This window comes from Labrus mixtus, chromosome 11, assembly GCF_963584025.1.
Source record: "Labrus mixtus chromosome 11, fLabMix1.1, whole genome shotgun sequence".
NCBI lineage: Eukaryota > Metazoa > Chordata > Actinopteri > Labriformes > Labridae > Labrus > Labrus mixtus.
Window position 1 is genome coordinate 7,578,035 of NC_083622.1, and position 16,429 is coordinate 7,594,463.

General features: G+C 46.3%; 1 protein-coding gene across 2 annotated transcripts in view; it reads left to right on the top strand.

The window, feature by feature from the left end:
• Positions 1-16,429, top strand: part of sema6e (sema domain, transmembrane domain (TM), and cytoplasmic domain, (semaphorin) 6E) — a 175,666-nt gene that overhangs the window by 19,772 nt on the left and 139,465 nt on the right. For both annotated transcript variants that reach the window (XM_061049778.1, XM_061049780.1), the window contains exon 2: positions 2,683-2,739. The gene's annotated coding sequence lies outside the window, so the exon portion shown is untranslated. The remainder of the gene's footprint in view (positions 1-2,682; positions 2,740-16,429) is intronic.

Below are 16,429 nucleotides of genomic sequence, written 5' to 3' on the forward strand. Positions count from 1 at the left end.
CAGACACACAAAAACTGTACAAATATTACAAGAAGACAGAGTGTTTAACTGAATTTCCCCTCCCTGGAATAATAAAGTACATCTTCTTCCTGAAATGTCACTTGGATATGTCTCACAGACTCCATGTTGCAGATCTTTCTCAGAGACGTCGTCAGACTCCCACACTGCCCGCATTTCCTTTCACATTTGACCCTGAGTTTGTCCAACATGTGACTCATTCTGCCCGATTTAAAAAAAAAAACCCTCTTCTCTCAATCAGCCTGACGAGCTCGCCAGCAGTAAATTGATGGAACACAACAGATGCATATCGGCTTCTCACATCGGTGCGAGGCACATTGTTTGCCAAACGGCATCCCGAATGTTGTGAGAAAAGAGTTTTCATTGTTGGCATAGTGGAAGAATAAACACCAACACTGATAAATCTTCATTGGGCCCCTATGGACTCTGATATCATGGCCCGACTGATGGACTTCAGCCGTCCACTTTGTAATCTCCTCTTCATGCTAAATTACAAGTTTACTCTGATGGAAGCGAGCAGATGGGCAGCTGATCGACGTCCCTGTATTCAACTCTGACGTGCTCTACCATCAAGCACAGTGCTCTCTGATAAATGAATCAAGATGCATTTAAGGGTCATTTGCAGTCTGGGAACTTTAAATGCCTCAGAGATAATCTGGAACCTTTGTTGAACTCGTACTGCAATTTTGTTTCGGGTCCGGGCCTTATCTGCCTTTTTGATGTTTGTTTTTTTTCCCAGGCAGAACTACAAGCGTGAACCTCAGAAACAAGAGGATAATGATCATACGTCCAGTGGTATCACGCTCCCCGGGCAGGCTGTTATTGATACGACACACAGCGGCCATACTTTCCAACCGGGGTGGGGTTGTGGTTCTTCAGTCAAAACAAAGATACTGGACAGCACGGGGGGAGAAAATACGCTTGTGAGCCGCCTCATGCCTTAACCTTAACTGAACCACCACCAGCATGTGGCTGCCAGCTGCTGCGAGCGCTCGCTAATCCCGAGGATGCTGCCTCTGCAAGTCTCTCCGCGCTTCTTGAAATGTGCCCGGCTCGAGGTCAAAACCACCGTCATCGCCGTTTGGTCAGAATGAATCTTTGTGCCGTTTTGGGATCCAACAAAGGTCGTTACATTTCACAGCATCTCCGGGAGAGTTGAACGGATGATTATGGCCGACTCTCTCCGAGTTCAGGTGTGGATGAGCTGCACGGAAAGTTGCTAACTGTTAAGATTTTCCGCAACGATGGTCGGGGTTAATGAGTTTCTGAAGTGACAAAAAGTCAGAATGCTTATTGGGATGTCTTTTACAATTACAATTTGGCACATAAACCCCTGAGAGAATATGCATGAGATTGCTTTTTTTTTATGCTTAATGTTGAATTGAAAACTAATCAGCAGTGACTGTATGGAGCAGGAAATTAAATACATCGGTGTGCGTGCAGGAGATGGCTTCTTCAAAAAGCTGCTGATCAAGTCCAGAATTTCACTTTTCAGTTTGCAGATGAATTTGTTACAGTATTCAAAACTTTAGATTAGTGCTCTGGCAAGGTGAAGACGATGTCTTTTTTTTTTTTTTTCTTCCCTGGGAGCAGATTGCGGGAGCAGATTGCGAGCGGAGATGCCATCATCAGATTCAGTTTGAGCTCTGGGATTTGTCAAAAGATTTTGTTCGCTTATATCAAAGCAACCTGCTGTCATGCAAACATCACGACCCGATGCATCTTCCTCCACACTTCAAAAAGATTTTTTTTTAATGGCACATTTTTCCCCTGATGGAAGTAAATCCAGGATTAATAGTCTGTTATTGTTGCTCCTGGTTTGGACTTTCAAGGAGGATGAAGTGTGGTTGCTCTGATTGCTCGTAGATGTCCTGCGTCACAGTCAGACAATGAATTTAAAGACGAAGCTTCGGCAGCTTCCTCCTTCAAAATAAAATACAGACTTCTCCGAAAGTGAAGCTGCTCCATCGTCCCTTCTGGGCCTCCGTACATGTGTGGTGGTGACTGTGTCTGCAGAGACTCTGTCCTCTGACTGGATTTTACTCTTCTGCTTTGTTCTGGTTGTCTCGCAACGTTTCTGGGCGGAGCTGGTGTGTTCCCTCCAGCCAATGACAGCGTAGCAGGTGACTTTAGGAGCAGAGGGGCACAAGCGGTTAGCTAATGCGTCATTAACAGAGGCTATAACCCTTCAAGCGGGTGGCCCGGGTTCAAGTCCGACCCTTTCCCACATGTCTTTCTCGACTCACCAAAAATACATCTTTAAGAAGTTTAGGAGAGGATACAATTCAGTGATTGGACGAGATTCAAACTGGTAAATATGTCGGACGAGGGTGTAGCGGCAAAAAAGACAAAATATAATCAGAGTGAGGAGAAACACCAAGCGGAATTAATGTCTTCTAAAACGAGGGTGAACCTTGTGTTGTCTTTTACCCGTGGACGTGGAGTTGGTCTGCTTCCTGTTGGGACAGGCAGGTGACAAACAACGACGGTTAGCTTGTGCTAGCATGCGTTAGCTAGCAGTGTAGCTACAAGCAGTAAAGGTACACACTGCGTCCTGCAGTGGGTGTGAGATTCTGGAGGAGGAGGGGCCATGTTTGACTGTTGTGAAATGAACATTTCTCCTGACTCCTCCCTTTAAAGTGGTTTCTTGTTTTCTCTTCACAGACTCCCCGACAGCTGCTGTCTTTAACCCTGCGCGGTGGAGCGTCGTTGACAGATCAGGTACAGTAAAACATCTTCTTTCTACAGTGAATCTTCTGTAATTAAAAGTTGGAAGATTTGATTTTTTGGGGCGGCGTGCAGTCTCTGCTCACTGATCTCTGAAATGCAGGAAGCTCTACTTTCTGGGGAAAACATCCACCGAGAACGCTGAATTAATGCATGCTTTGAGGAAATACTGCGACTAAAGCAGCTTTTTTTTAAAATGAGATATCGTCTTCTCAATTACTTATCTGCTGCTTTTAATCAAAATCCAGGGAATGGCTTTTTGAATATTTCGGCCGACTTGCATGAAAGAGTTTGTTCTCAAATTAATGACAGAGTGAGTTCAAGAACAGCGGGTGCATTGTTTCCTTACATGCATAACACATGGCGGCGTTGGATTGTTGTGTCTTGATTTAGAGCTGCAGAAACAAACGTGATTGGGTGGTCAGCGGTTATGTTGCACGCTCATGATGTGTGCTCACCTGGTTGAGGGTGTGAGCTCTTCAGGTAGTCGAAACAAACGCACCCGCGTCAGAAACCTGTAGAGTGGATGAGAGGTTCTTTTGTCTGCGCTCGCTGAGCCTGCATGTGGACAGTAGAGGACGGGGCCGGGGAGCGCCGCTGACAGGACGCCTCACGGGACGCCCTGGAGACAGATGGCTGGACAGATGCGGCCCCTGTGGTGACCTTGAAGGCATCTCAAGGTGACAACACCGGAAAGTGGAGCTGAGAGCAGACGCAGCTGCTCCGATTGGTTAGCTCGTGTGCTGCATTAGTGTTTGCGATCACGCCTATAACGAACGGTCTTCGGTTTGTACCTCATCAGAGGAGTTAACCTTTTGTGACACGCTCTCGTTTGGTTTGTTTTATCTCATACTGCTGAATCGAAAAAACACAGCATGGCGTGTAAACAAGATCCTCACAGACTCGCAAAGCTTTTGCTAATTGGGAATTGTTCCAGCCTTGTTGCTCTGGAAGGTTTTTTTTTTTTTTTTGTGACTTTAGGAGAGCTGCAGAGAGACAGGAAGTGTTGGGAGGAGAGATAGTGGGTGGTGACGTGCAGCAAAGAGCCGAGGTCGGATTCTAACCCACGGTCGCTGCGCCGTGACATAACTGCAAATCCTTAGACGCCAGGGAGTTATTTTTCTTCTTGCACTCCTGAATATTGTTTTTTAGATGTCTAACATTTTAATCCTTTTTAAAACTAAAACTGAACTCTGTATTTGACTTTGAAGCCGTCCTGCTTTCTTGAATCTTAGCGTTCTTTTCTTTACATTTATTTGATCCCCAAATCAACACACTGGAAGATGTCGCTTCACATTGTTGTCAAACTGTTTTTAAAAATTTATTCTTGGGGGATTTTTACACCTTTATTTTAGAGATAGAGTCAGATATCAGAGAGAGAGAGAGAGAGAAACGACATTCAGAAAATAGCAACAGGTCGGATTCCAACCCTGGGCCGTCCATTTTTGAAGACTACAGCCTCTGTACACGGGGCGCACGCACTAACCACTACACTACAGGCGTCCCTAAAAAACATTTTTTAAACACTAAACAATGCATTAAACATGCGATTAAAAATGTGACTAATCACGCTTAACTCTTGAAACTCGGTGAGTGATCATGATTTTTAAGAATCGTTTGACAGCGCTGATAAAAACACAACAGCTGCTGCACGTCCGGTTGTTCCAGCTTCTTGATGTTCACTTTCTAGTTGGTGAATAAACACACATGTACGACCGACTTCATGGAGTGATCATTTAAAGCTACAGGGTCACTACCGGTGTTTTTTTTATGTCTTTGTACAGCAGAGCTTCTTTCAAATGATAACAACAACATGTACTTGTTTCTGTCAGTCGGCCTGTTGATTGGTTGATTGACAGTCTTTCTCAGCTGAAGTCGTCACATTAGAAATGACAGAACTATGTGAGAAGACGTTCAGATCTGATGATCACAGGACGAGTTGTCAGCTCTGATCCTCTCCTCTCGTGTTTCCGACCGGTCTCTGCAGGTTTGAACGCATTTTAACGGGCATTGACAGCTTCGATTTAAAGGTGTAAATTCCTACAAACAATAACCTGTCAGAGCGCGTTCTCCGCTGGATTCTTGAAAAAGGAGCGAGACTTTTATTTGAAAAGTCGGGAGTGAAAATTTTGGCGCTCGGCGGCTGAACGGTTGTGATCGTTTGTCGACGCCAGAAGAGAGATCCGATCCTGACGCAGCGCGGGCTCAGCCGACTGTGAAGCAAACGCCACCAGCAGCCCGATGACGTGCAGGCCTCTGAGGCTTTGAGACCAGCAAAGGGAGATGATCAGAGCTGGGTGCTGAGACGAGGGGGGGGAAGGGGGGCAGGGGAGGGCGGCTGTGAGAAATAAGAGGAGATGGAGGAGGGTGGAGGTGTCAGGCGTATAATTGGGGTGAGGAGATCTCTGGGGTGGATAGAGGGGAGCTTTATTAAGACAGCTCACGTCTGATGTGCCCGCCGCCACCGCCGCTGCCTAGCTCTTCCTCACACACCCACGCCTTATGGGCCAATCTCCCATTTCCACCAGAGACTTCAGAACAACAAAGGGATGAAGGGGCGAAGTTCTCCAGCTCCTCTCCCTCACAGATAAGACAAAAGACCCCATTATTTGAAAAAGCACAGGAGGGGAGGCGGCGGCGCTGAAGTGGTGTTTTCTTTTTCAAAATCAACGCCTATGGTTCCTGTTTCCTCTCCAAGCTAAGCTAAGCTAAGCTAAGGTTGCTATCACTTATCGATGATGCTGTTGAATTGTTTCCTCAGATGCTGCCGATTATGAATACTTGCATTTCAATAAGACGCCACCAATGGTTCAGTCGCTCCCCTCAGGTCTGCTCCCCCCCCCCCCTCCTGTCTGACAGGGATAGTCTCCAGCTGTGAGGTCCGAGTGTGAACAGGTCAGGGGGATATCCGGAGCAGTCCCCCTGAGACTCTTTAGATATTTTCAGGAGTGGAGATGTGAAAACAGCTTCTGAATAGAGCCTTTTCTGAACTTTAGATAAATAGAGAAATGGTCTTTATTCAGACATTCTGTACATTTCTTTAAAGGAAAGCTTAAAGGATATTTTTCTCTCATGCTAGAATTAGAAGATGATTTACATTCCGGTCACACATTAAGACAACAGCGTCCTCTCTGCTAAGATATTCTGCTGTTATTATATTTGGGTTGAGATCCAGGGAATGCATGGCTCGAGGATTAATGAAATATTTACAGCGGCTGTGGCAGTGTGGGCAAACATTGAATAAAGGAGGAATAATCTCTCTTGTTTTGGGCTCCGAAGGGAAAAACAAAGTTTCCAGCATGACTCCCCCCCCCCCCCGTCACCGATGGTATCGAGTCTGACGCTGGGATTAGAGGTTTAACTGCTTAATTCTTTACGCTGTGACATAAATGTGACTTTTTGGTCAAATATCAGTATTTGAGACGTTCTTGACTACTTGGGAATCTCAAAAACGTCTCCCATGTCACAAAAGACTCAAAAAAGGGTTGAGTTGGGAGGGGGGGTTATGGGAAGAATCCCCCCCCCCCCCCCCCCCCCCACACACACAGTTCTCTGCTGCAAATTGCTTTCTGTGGTTCTGGTGAAAAGGGGGCTGGAGGTCTGTCCTCCACTTCCTCAGTAGCTCTAATCCCCCCACAGCGCCGGCCGCAGGGAGAGCTGCCTGCACATACACGGCCCCTCGTGGAAAATGGCGCCACTCCTCCTCCAGCCCTCCTCCAATCCTTCTTTCCAACTCGGTCCTGCAGGGCTTGGCTAATCCTCTGCCTGGTCATGGCGGGGGAGATTGCAAGGCTTTTTTCAAAGCCTTTCTCTGGCTGGACTTCAAAGTCGCAGGGATACAGGGACTTGAGAGAAGGTGGCAGAAAATGAGGTGCACCGCGAGCGCAGTCTGCGAGGGGGGAGTTTACCTCGGCTCCTTTTTTGTTGCCGTTCCCGAGGTAGAACTCTGTGGTGTGTGTTGACTGGAAATCCAGGGCCCGTGTGTGTCTCTGGAGATCAGCTGGTGGTCATGTTTGCAGAGCTTTGGGGAAATGCAGAGAATTTGTTTTTGTCTCAGTCCGTCAAAAGCTACACGGGAATAAACAGGAGACAGTGTGCTGCTGCAGAGACCCAGAACAAACTCTGAACGACATGAAACACAAAAGAGATGCAGAATTAAAGGCAGAAGCATGACTCAGGGTGAAAACCTCACAAGCTTACATCTACCTTTTTTTTTTTTTTTTAGAGGAATGTTTTCAAACACTGACGGCTCCAGAGGAAGCTGTTTATTTCTCACACTCTGCGGCGACAATCTGAGAGATCAGGCACAGTTGTTCCTCTGTCATCAAAAAGTTCATTCAGTTTGAATCTGAATTCTTTCTCTTCCTCGTCTTTGTGAGGGAATAATCGGCTCTCATCAGTGGAACATTATTCTGCTGGATTCACAGGATAACTGGATCAGTGAGAGACGTGGCCCCCGTCATTAAACGTGCCTTTGTTGGAGATTGGGCGCCGATGTTTCAATCAGAAATAACTCTTTTTTTTTTTTTTTTCTCATCATTTGATGGAGAAGCATCTACGATCCTGAAGATTAGAGAGACGTCTTCACAGAGGAAGAAGATTCTCTCTCTGCATGGTGATGTCATATGTTCGGCTGTGCCGGGGCTTTGTGTTGTGCTGCGTTTAAAAACACTTACTGAGCTGTTCTTACTGAAGAGGGAACTACAGATCAGACGACACAGGAAGGTTTTATGTCTTTATTAACCCTCAGGCATCAGTTTAATTTTCTGTAGTCACTAAGGACAAAAATGTCCATGCCAAAAAACTGCTATAAAAATAGAACAGATTGATATTTTTTTCTACTTTTTTCTGCATACATCTCTTAAACAACTTCAGCCCTGCTCAAAACTACCAAACATTCAATCATTTTTAGGAATTTAACCCTTTAAATGCCAGTTTGATTACATGATTCTGGCATTTAAAGGGTTAAATTCCTGATAATTATTCAATATTTGATAGTTTTGAGCAGGGCTGAAGTTGTTTAAGAGATGTATGCAGAAAAAAATTTGAAAGAAATATCAATCTGTTCTATTTTTATAGCAGTTTTTTGTAAGTGGACATTTTTGTCCTTAGTGACTTAAGAGGGTAGTAAACATGTTTCACAGTGTTCTATTGATCTATTAAAAAAAATAAAATGTGCATTCCAAAATTTGTCAAGAGAGAGGCTTTCTTACAAAAAATGGTGCCATATGCACGAACACAGACCATTTGACCCAATGGACAAAAATGTCCATAGTGATGCATGAGGGTTAAATGAAGGATAATAAACCGTCTGCAGGACGCCGCGGGAGACCGACCTGATCCTGTTTGAAACATGAAAGCTGCAGAAGAGCCAACATGACTTTTAAGGATGTGCAGGGTCCGAAATCATCACCCGCCAAGCACCAAATGTGGCTAGATTTCCCGGGCTATCGGCCACATGGCGGGTAAATGTTGGTACCCAACAGCCATGTTTTAAACTTATGATTAGTATTTAGCTGCTGCTGCTACTTTACCCCGCTCCTCTGCTGTGTGCATGACGGAGCAAAGCGGGGGCACGCTGAGACACGACATACACACACACACACACACACACACACACACACGCACACACAGGAACGGCAGCCATCACGAGCACCGGTTAATTTTAGTGCAACTTCCTTTTTAGAAAATAAAGGCGAGCAAATATATTTGATCATTTCTCGATATCCATATCTGATAAAATGATCCTTGACTTTATTGTGTGATTCTATCGAACGGAACATAATAACTTAATAACTAATTTAAATGTTATGCAATGTGAATGGAAAACACAGTTTATTATTTTGGTTAAAAAAAGATGCTCATCTGGTGAATTTATTTTCATCTGCTCGCCACTTTGGTCAGAAAGTTTGATTTGGACCGTGCATGATCAGCTTTTAGTAGCGACACATCGCAGCTCATAGAAGGATTTTTGCAAACCTGAATGTTGCAGTAAGCGTCTAAAATCTGGAGACGTCCCTTACATTGGTTGTGAATGATGACATGAAGTGTTTACATCGACTGGCTTTTTCTTTTCATATTAAGAGGCCGTGAAGAGTGTGTGCCCAGTGAGCCTCTCTGTTTATAGTTTGCCATTCAAGAGCAGCTAATCAAGTGCGGTAATTGCCTTAACAACTCAAAGGGTTCACTTATCTCGGGCCGGGATGACAAAGGAGTGTGATTGCGCATTTCTCCGACCTTGCCGTCTCCTCTTTTGTTCCGCAGATACGTCTGCGTCTGCTGCACAGTAATTACCTTAAGTGGACTCCTGGGGTTCGGGATTATGCATTATTCTGCTGCTTCATGCTCAGGATACGAGGGGACTCGGACCTCCACACACACACACACACACACGCACACGTTCACACTGCAGTGTGTGTGTGAGATGTCAATAAGCTGTTTGGAGCGTCACCGCGGGGTGATTCTTTGAAAAGGTTAGTTAGCTTTAGCTCAAAAAGGAGGATTATGTCGTTAACTGTGTCTTCTTTAGCGGCAGCTGAGCTTGAGTTTACGTTCGTCCTGTGTCATTAGCAGCGCTTCCGCATTAAAAGACCTGCGGTTTGTTTGTTCGTGAGAATGAGATATTACAGAAGCGCAGTGGAGCATCTGAAGCACTCTGTGGATCTTTTGTGGATGTGATGATGTGTTTGGATTGGATCTTCCTCTGGATGTGGATCGTGGAGACTCTTCACGTAGATGCAGCGGGAGCGTTTTTTTGTTCTTGATCAAATATTCTCAAACGTGCCCGTTGACCTTTGAGAAAACACATCGCACGGTATCCTGACGTTTTATCGACGGAGCAATTAATGCAGAAAATAGTTCAGTCAATAATGTCCATAGATGTTCGTCTCCGTCCTACAACTGATTATTGAGTTGCTGCTGTCCAGGCTGTCAATCCACTCCCCCCCCCCCCCTCCTTTCCCCCATCCCCGCCTCTTAGGGCGGTGTAGACGGTCTCTCAGACGGACTGTATTGACCATTAAAGCTCGGGGTTTACGGCTGTGCTTATTGACCGTGAGCTGCAGCCCGAGGAGCTCGCTTTATTTCCTCTTAACTTTTTCAAGAGCAGTCTCCCCCTCATACACCCGTCAGAGGGAGAGAGAGAGAGAGAGGGGAGAGAGAGTGAGAGGGGAGAGGGAGAGAGAGTGAGAGGGGAGAGAGAGAGGGAGAGAGAGTGAGAGGGGAGAGAGAGAGGGAGAGAGAGGGAGGAAGAGGGAGAGAGAGAGGGAGGAAGAAAGAGAGAGAGGGAGGGAGGAAGAGGGAGGGAGGGAGAGGGGAGAGAGAGAGAGAGAGTGAGAGGGGAGAGAGAGAGGGAGGGAGAGAGAGGGAGGGAGGGAGAGAGAGAGTGAGAGGGGAGGGAGAGAGAGAGGGAGGGAGGAAGAGGGAGAGGGGAGAGAGAGAGAGAGGGAGGAAGAAAGGGAGAGAGAGAGAGGGAGGGAGGAAGAGTGAGAGGGGAGAGAGAGTGAGAGGGGAGAGAGAGAGGTAGTTTTCACACCCACCACCGCACTTTCATCTCTGAATGTTCTAGTGGAGGTGGTTGATTTGGAAATGGAACATAGTGTGTGTGTGTGTGTGTGTGTGTGTGTGTGTGTGTGTGTGTGTGTGTGTGTGTGTGTGTGTGTGTGTGTTGTGTGTGTGTGTGTGTGTGTGTGTGTGTGTGTGTGTGTGTGTGTGTGTGTGTGTGTGTGTGTGTGTGTGTGTCTGAGAGGCTCTCTTACTCCTTCTAATTGACGTTTACAGATTCCCGAGGTGGGGCATTAAAGAAGATTGCTGCATTAATTGCCGACGTATGCCGTCTTAACGAGTGATTGGAGGCCGCTTCACTGGATTGTGAACTCGCTCAGCGTGGGTTTAATGGAGTTTGTTTTATCGAGGAGCAGGACGCTGACAAGTTAAGATGCTTGAATTGATGCCCTCACCTTTTCAGGAGTCAGAGTGTCGTTCGGTGATTGTTACACCCGTCCCGCTGTTTTCTCCTTTTTTTCCGATTTAGACGATGCCGTTTGTCAAATCTGCTCCAACAAGATCTGTGCGCAAAGAGGAAACATCTCGTTTGAGCTCTCACCTCATGAATAGTATCTCCCCCTCAAGATTATGACCTTCACTTATTTTATAATTGTCTTTACAACAACGCTGTGACAATCAGTGACAGACACATTCACACCACAGAGCAGCGCTTTACTGCCGTTCCATCAAAACAGGAAACAGTATTTTGGGATTTTAGTTGGTGTCATGTCTAAGTTTAAAAATCTGCTCACCCTGCAGGGCTGCAGACTTTCTGACTCGTTAACAAGTCTGTGTCGTGAAAGCTGGCTGCAGAGGATCTCGGGGGCTCTGGGCAGGGTTTTAAAAAGGACAATGAATTAGTAATGCCGGCCGGTCCTGAACCATAATGAGCCTTGTAAACAAGTGGAATAAACATCGGATCAATCTGAGAAGACACCAGCAGCCGCTCTTTGATTTCTCCTCTTCTGTCTCCGAGCCCGGCAGCAGAGTCCTGGATTATTTGAGGTGAATCAATGGATTGTTCGTGAAGGTCCAGCGAAACGAGCGATGAAGAGTTTTATTCTGCTTGAAGTGAACGCATGAGTTGTTTTCCTCTGGTGTGTTTTTAGGATCAGTCAAGGGTTTGTCATGTTTTTAAAGTTGAAGCGTAAAAGGCAGGGTTGGAAATAATCGGAAAAAAACTAGTGTGATTTTGAAAGTAGCATTCCCTCAGTGCTGCGTCTGCACCCCCCACCCCCCCTCCCCTTCCCCTCTGTGCTCTATCAAAAGCCACGCCCCCTCCTTTACATGCACGAGCGCCATTCCACTCCACTCATCCTTTGAGTGTGGGTTAGAGCACGCAAGAAGTAGAGAGCGAGCAGGGAGACAGGGAGGCCTCTGATTGGTTCATCAGATTGGTACCTCGTGGCACACATTGGTTAAAGTTTTTACAGACTTACAAACTGTTACAGATGACGGATTTTCTTCGTTCCTTTTTCAGAGAACATGAGTTATTAATTTCTGTCAGGACCTAAAGACAACTTCAACCAGAATCTGAAAAAAGTGGCTCTGGAGGAAATGACCAACCCTGCCTTTAATACTGAAGAGATGTTAGAAACCTTTTATTCCTTTAAATGTGACTTCAATCAATCACAAAACTGGGGATTTAATTCCTACATGAAGACAAATGGATGATTTGACTCTGTGTTTCCTCACTTGTTGAGTTGTCTTCCCCCTTAAAAGAGAGATTTCTGCAGCGACAGTAAAACAAACCATCAAACTGCATTTATGGCCTTTAAATGCATTGAAATCCATTCCAAGCCTCTTGGGGGGTGGGGGGGGGGGGGGGGGGGGGGGGGGGGGGGGGGGCAGAGTAAAAGTGTAAATTTATGTCCATATCAACCTATAAATAACCGCCTAGTTCTTCGTCTCTGCCCCAGCAATGAATGCAATTATCTTGATGTCCCCCCCCCTAAACCCCCCCCTCCTACAGCAGCATGACTTGAATTAAGCGGCTCTTTATCATGTGCAGCCCGCGCTCTGTGTGACTGACCTGTGATAGATGACTTCTGTATGGTGGCCGACGCGAGTGGACATGCTCACTAAATCACCCTCAATCCAAAGACCCCCCCCCACACACACACACACACACACACACACACACACACACCTCACTCCCGTCCTTCTTTATAATACCGCCCGTCTTATACCCCTGTGTGTGTGGGCTGTGATACGGTAGACGATCTGATGATGCTATTTTACAAGGTTCAGTAGTTAAACTTTAGCACAACGCTCGTAAACATGAGCTAACGCATATTTAGAGGAAGCGATGAAAACGCACACCGTTACATCTGTGTCCATGGCAACAGCAGGAGGGGTCCAATGACGTGACCTCAGCTTGTTCGCAGGTCTCTTCCTGTGTTGAGGTCCAGAGTCTTTCAGTGTTCAAATGTCACGAGGTTTTTAATGTGAGTTTTTAATTATCAGCAGAGATTTCTTCCTCCTCCTCCTCCTCCTCCTCCTCAATAAAAACACAGATTGAAGCTGGAGTGTGCAGCTTTTGTGCCTTAATTAAAAAAAAAAAATACCCCGTCTAATTCACAAATCACACTTTCTGCAGATGAACAGCATCCACGTGCATTAGTGCTGCGCATGTTGAAATCATGCATTTGGCGCTAAATGTAAGCTTTTTCCATGACCGTCTGCTGAGCGTTGGCGGTAACTGCACCGCTGGATATGTAAGAGATGTTACATGCAAACTGGGAGGTGCATTGTTGAGAGAGGACTTTACAATCTGCCTTCATTGCTGCCTGACTGTGGCATGAAGATCGTGAACACTCCCCACAGCTGTTCACACCCTGACTTTTGTTTTTTTGTTTTTTTGATTTTTTGTTTTGTTTTTGTTTTAACACGTCAGCTGGTCTTCCGTGGGGCTCATGCGTGGAGAAGGGGGTCGGGGCGCTCTCTTCATGGGAACACTCCGAGATGAGCGGGATTGAGAGGTGGGCGGATGGAAGGTGAGAGCGGGAGGCGAGGATGAAGCGGTTTGAGAGGGTGAAGAAGGTGATTACTGAGGGCCTGCTTCACAGGGAGGGACACAGGGGAAGCAGGATGATAGATTTTTCTCTTCTCTCTCTGAGGTACAGCAGAGCCTCTTCAGATACACACACACACACATGTACACGCACACACACACACACACACACTTATCAGTCCTTTCCTCCTCTTTGCGGTTATTTCAATCACTCCTTCTCCTCGGAGCATCCTTCCCCCGTTATTTGTTCATTCCTCTCTCTTGTGTTCCTTTTCACCTGTCTTATCATTTCCCCCTCCGGCTTTCCTCCTCCGCGCTGTGATTGGAGAACACTGAGGAGCAATGATCCAATCTCATCCTTATTCATGGCCTTTAGAGCACTTCTCCTCCTCCCTCAAACATCTCCGCTGCCCCTTCTCTTTCTCTCTTTCCTTCATGCGTCTCCTTGAGCTTTTAAGCCCTCTTTTTTTACTCCTCCGACTGACTCGCATACTTAAAAAAAAAAGGAAAAAAAAGAAGCGATGACATGGAATCACAAGCAAAAGTCTTGGTAAGCTTTTTGGAGGCAGTCACAGAGCACCGTCCCCCAACCACCCCCCCCCCCCCCCCCACCCCGTCGTAATTACTGCTGAAACAAGCAGCTCTGGGAAGTTTTCAGCGCCGGTGGACCCGTCATTACTGACATTCTCCCAGCCTTTATCTGCCGCAAGCTAAGATGCTTTCTCGCAGCGCGGGGCTGTGATGATTGCCACGCTGAGCTGGGGGAGGAAGAAGAAGAAGAAGAAGAAGAAGAGGGAGAAATAAACAGAGGATGATCAGAGTAAAGGGAGATTTATCATAAGAGCGAGAGAGAGAGAAGTAGCTGAAGCCTCTCTGACTGCAAAAGTGTTTCAAACTAAAAAGCCACTCGAACCTGCCAAACAGCCATCTCGGTTACCATGGTGATTCGACACTCTCCAGCTCCGAGAGGAGAGCTTGAAATCTATTACTCTCGCACGGCCCTGTCGAGCACGCTTTAGCTGAGATAGTGTCCGATTCTTGGCTCGGTGGGGGGGGGGGGGGGGCTTCCTGTCAACACCACAGGGCGACAGAGTTGTTTTTTAACCTCTTCACATCGAGTCGTCAGCACTCGGGTCTGTTGGTGCCACAAGTCGTTTCTACTCAAGGTGTGTTTGCATCTGCTCACCCTTTTTCCTGCTTGAACATGTTTTTTTTTTTTTTTTGGCCACACCTACTCACCGACCTCAGTCACAAACCAGTTCTCACTCAAGTAAAGCTGAATATGCAGGATTAAAGGTGTGAGGCCGTTTTTTCTTCCCTGGTCACTTTAAAGTCTCACTCTGTGCTCCGGTTTAAATCAGAATCAGGAACAATACTTTAACCCAGAACATGAGGTCCATTAAGTTTCTCTTATACACAATATGGCGGTGAAATATATGGAGGTACAAACAGAAATGGGAGTAGAATAAGAAACATGGATGGAACAAAGCAAGACGTTCAAAAAACTATTCTGTTGGTCACACACCAGCACACCAGTTGGAGAGTTGCCCGGGTCAGTTCCTGAGTACTGCCAAGGTGCCCTTGAGCAAGGCACTGAACCCCTAACTGCTCTGGCGCGCTCCGTGTGTAGCAGCCCCACTCTGACACCTCTCCTTTAATGTCCACAGCTCCTGTTAGTGCATGTGTGTGTGATTCAGGGTGTTAAAACATACATTTCCCCTCTGGGATTAAAAAAAAGTATATCAAATAAAATCACTTAAAAATCAGGGGTCTGCATATTTTATTTTATTTTGAAATTGGCCAGAAGTTCAGTACGTTTCTTTGTGTTAGGGTCTGACTTCCTGTCTGTCTGTTCAGTCCAATGTGACGCGTGCTTGCAGGAAGCTCGGTTGGAAATATACGGACCGCGGCGCTCGCTGTGGGAACAGGAAGATTGAGTAGAGTGGCTGCGAATGGTGCTGTAGTGCACGGCGCTGACGGACTGATGTGGACGCAGATGGCGCCTGACCCCGTTCATTGTGTGTGTCAAATTAAGATTTTGAAAAATGGTGAACACTGATTTCAAACTGTGGACACAAACGATGATTTATTGAAGTGTATTGATGTATGCAGGTGTATGTAGGTGTATGCATGAATGATTATTTTATATTTGAATGTACTACAACGTGTCTGAAAGGCTTTTCACAACCCGCTGTACAGTTTAGAAAGGAGGATGAGTCATGTGGCTTTAAAAAGCTCGCCTGTAGGAGAAATCTGGGGACAGAAATGACATAAAAAAAAAACGCTTTTCAAAAGGCTTTTCTGTCATTCCGAGTTAACCACGAATTTCTGTTTGGCATCGAAAATGAGTGTCTAAATGTTAGCTTAGCGGCTATCAAGCCGTAGTAGTAACCCGAAAGGCCCTGGAAATGTTCTCTGCTGAAGCCCAACCAACTGTTATCACTCTCCTTTCTGCAGCATATCCTCCACCTTCTGTGCCCAGTATTTGTGCTTCAGCGTTCCATGAAATAGCTTGGCTAAATTTACAGCCTTGTGGGTGTGTGTGTGTGTGTGTGTGTGTGTGTGTGTGTGCAGCTCCATTCGCTTCCAAACAAGCGTGTAACTGTGCTAAAATGGAAGAAGGGGAGGAAACTGGCAGCAGTGAGCAACCTCGACCCAGCAGGCGGAAACAGGTGTCACAACCTACCTGCCTGGCTGCGAGCACCTGCCCCCCACCCCACCCCACCCCCGAGGAGGAAACAAACCTGTTCTTGAATGAGCTACGCGGTCACACATCACACGGGAGAGCACCGAGTTATTTCTCCATTCGCTCAGTTTGGAGAGGGTTCTTTGACTCTCAGAAGTGGAACGTTTCTTCTCACTTTACCCTCGTACAGGCCCTCACAAATCAATTCGAAAGTTTCAACACCGTCTTCACAGACATGCGGTTTGGAAGGAACCCTTTCATCAAAGTCCAGCGCTAGCCCCCGGGACCGCTACGTGTGCCTGAGACTTGGAAAAGTGGTGTATATGAATCAACAGACCAGCAATACACATCCATGTAAATATGCTGCAATTAGCAAAAATAGCTAAATTTCATCCGTCATCCTCATAGACTGTAAATATGAATGTTTGAAGCCTGAGTGA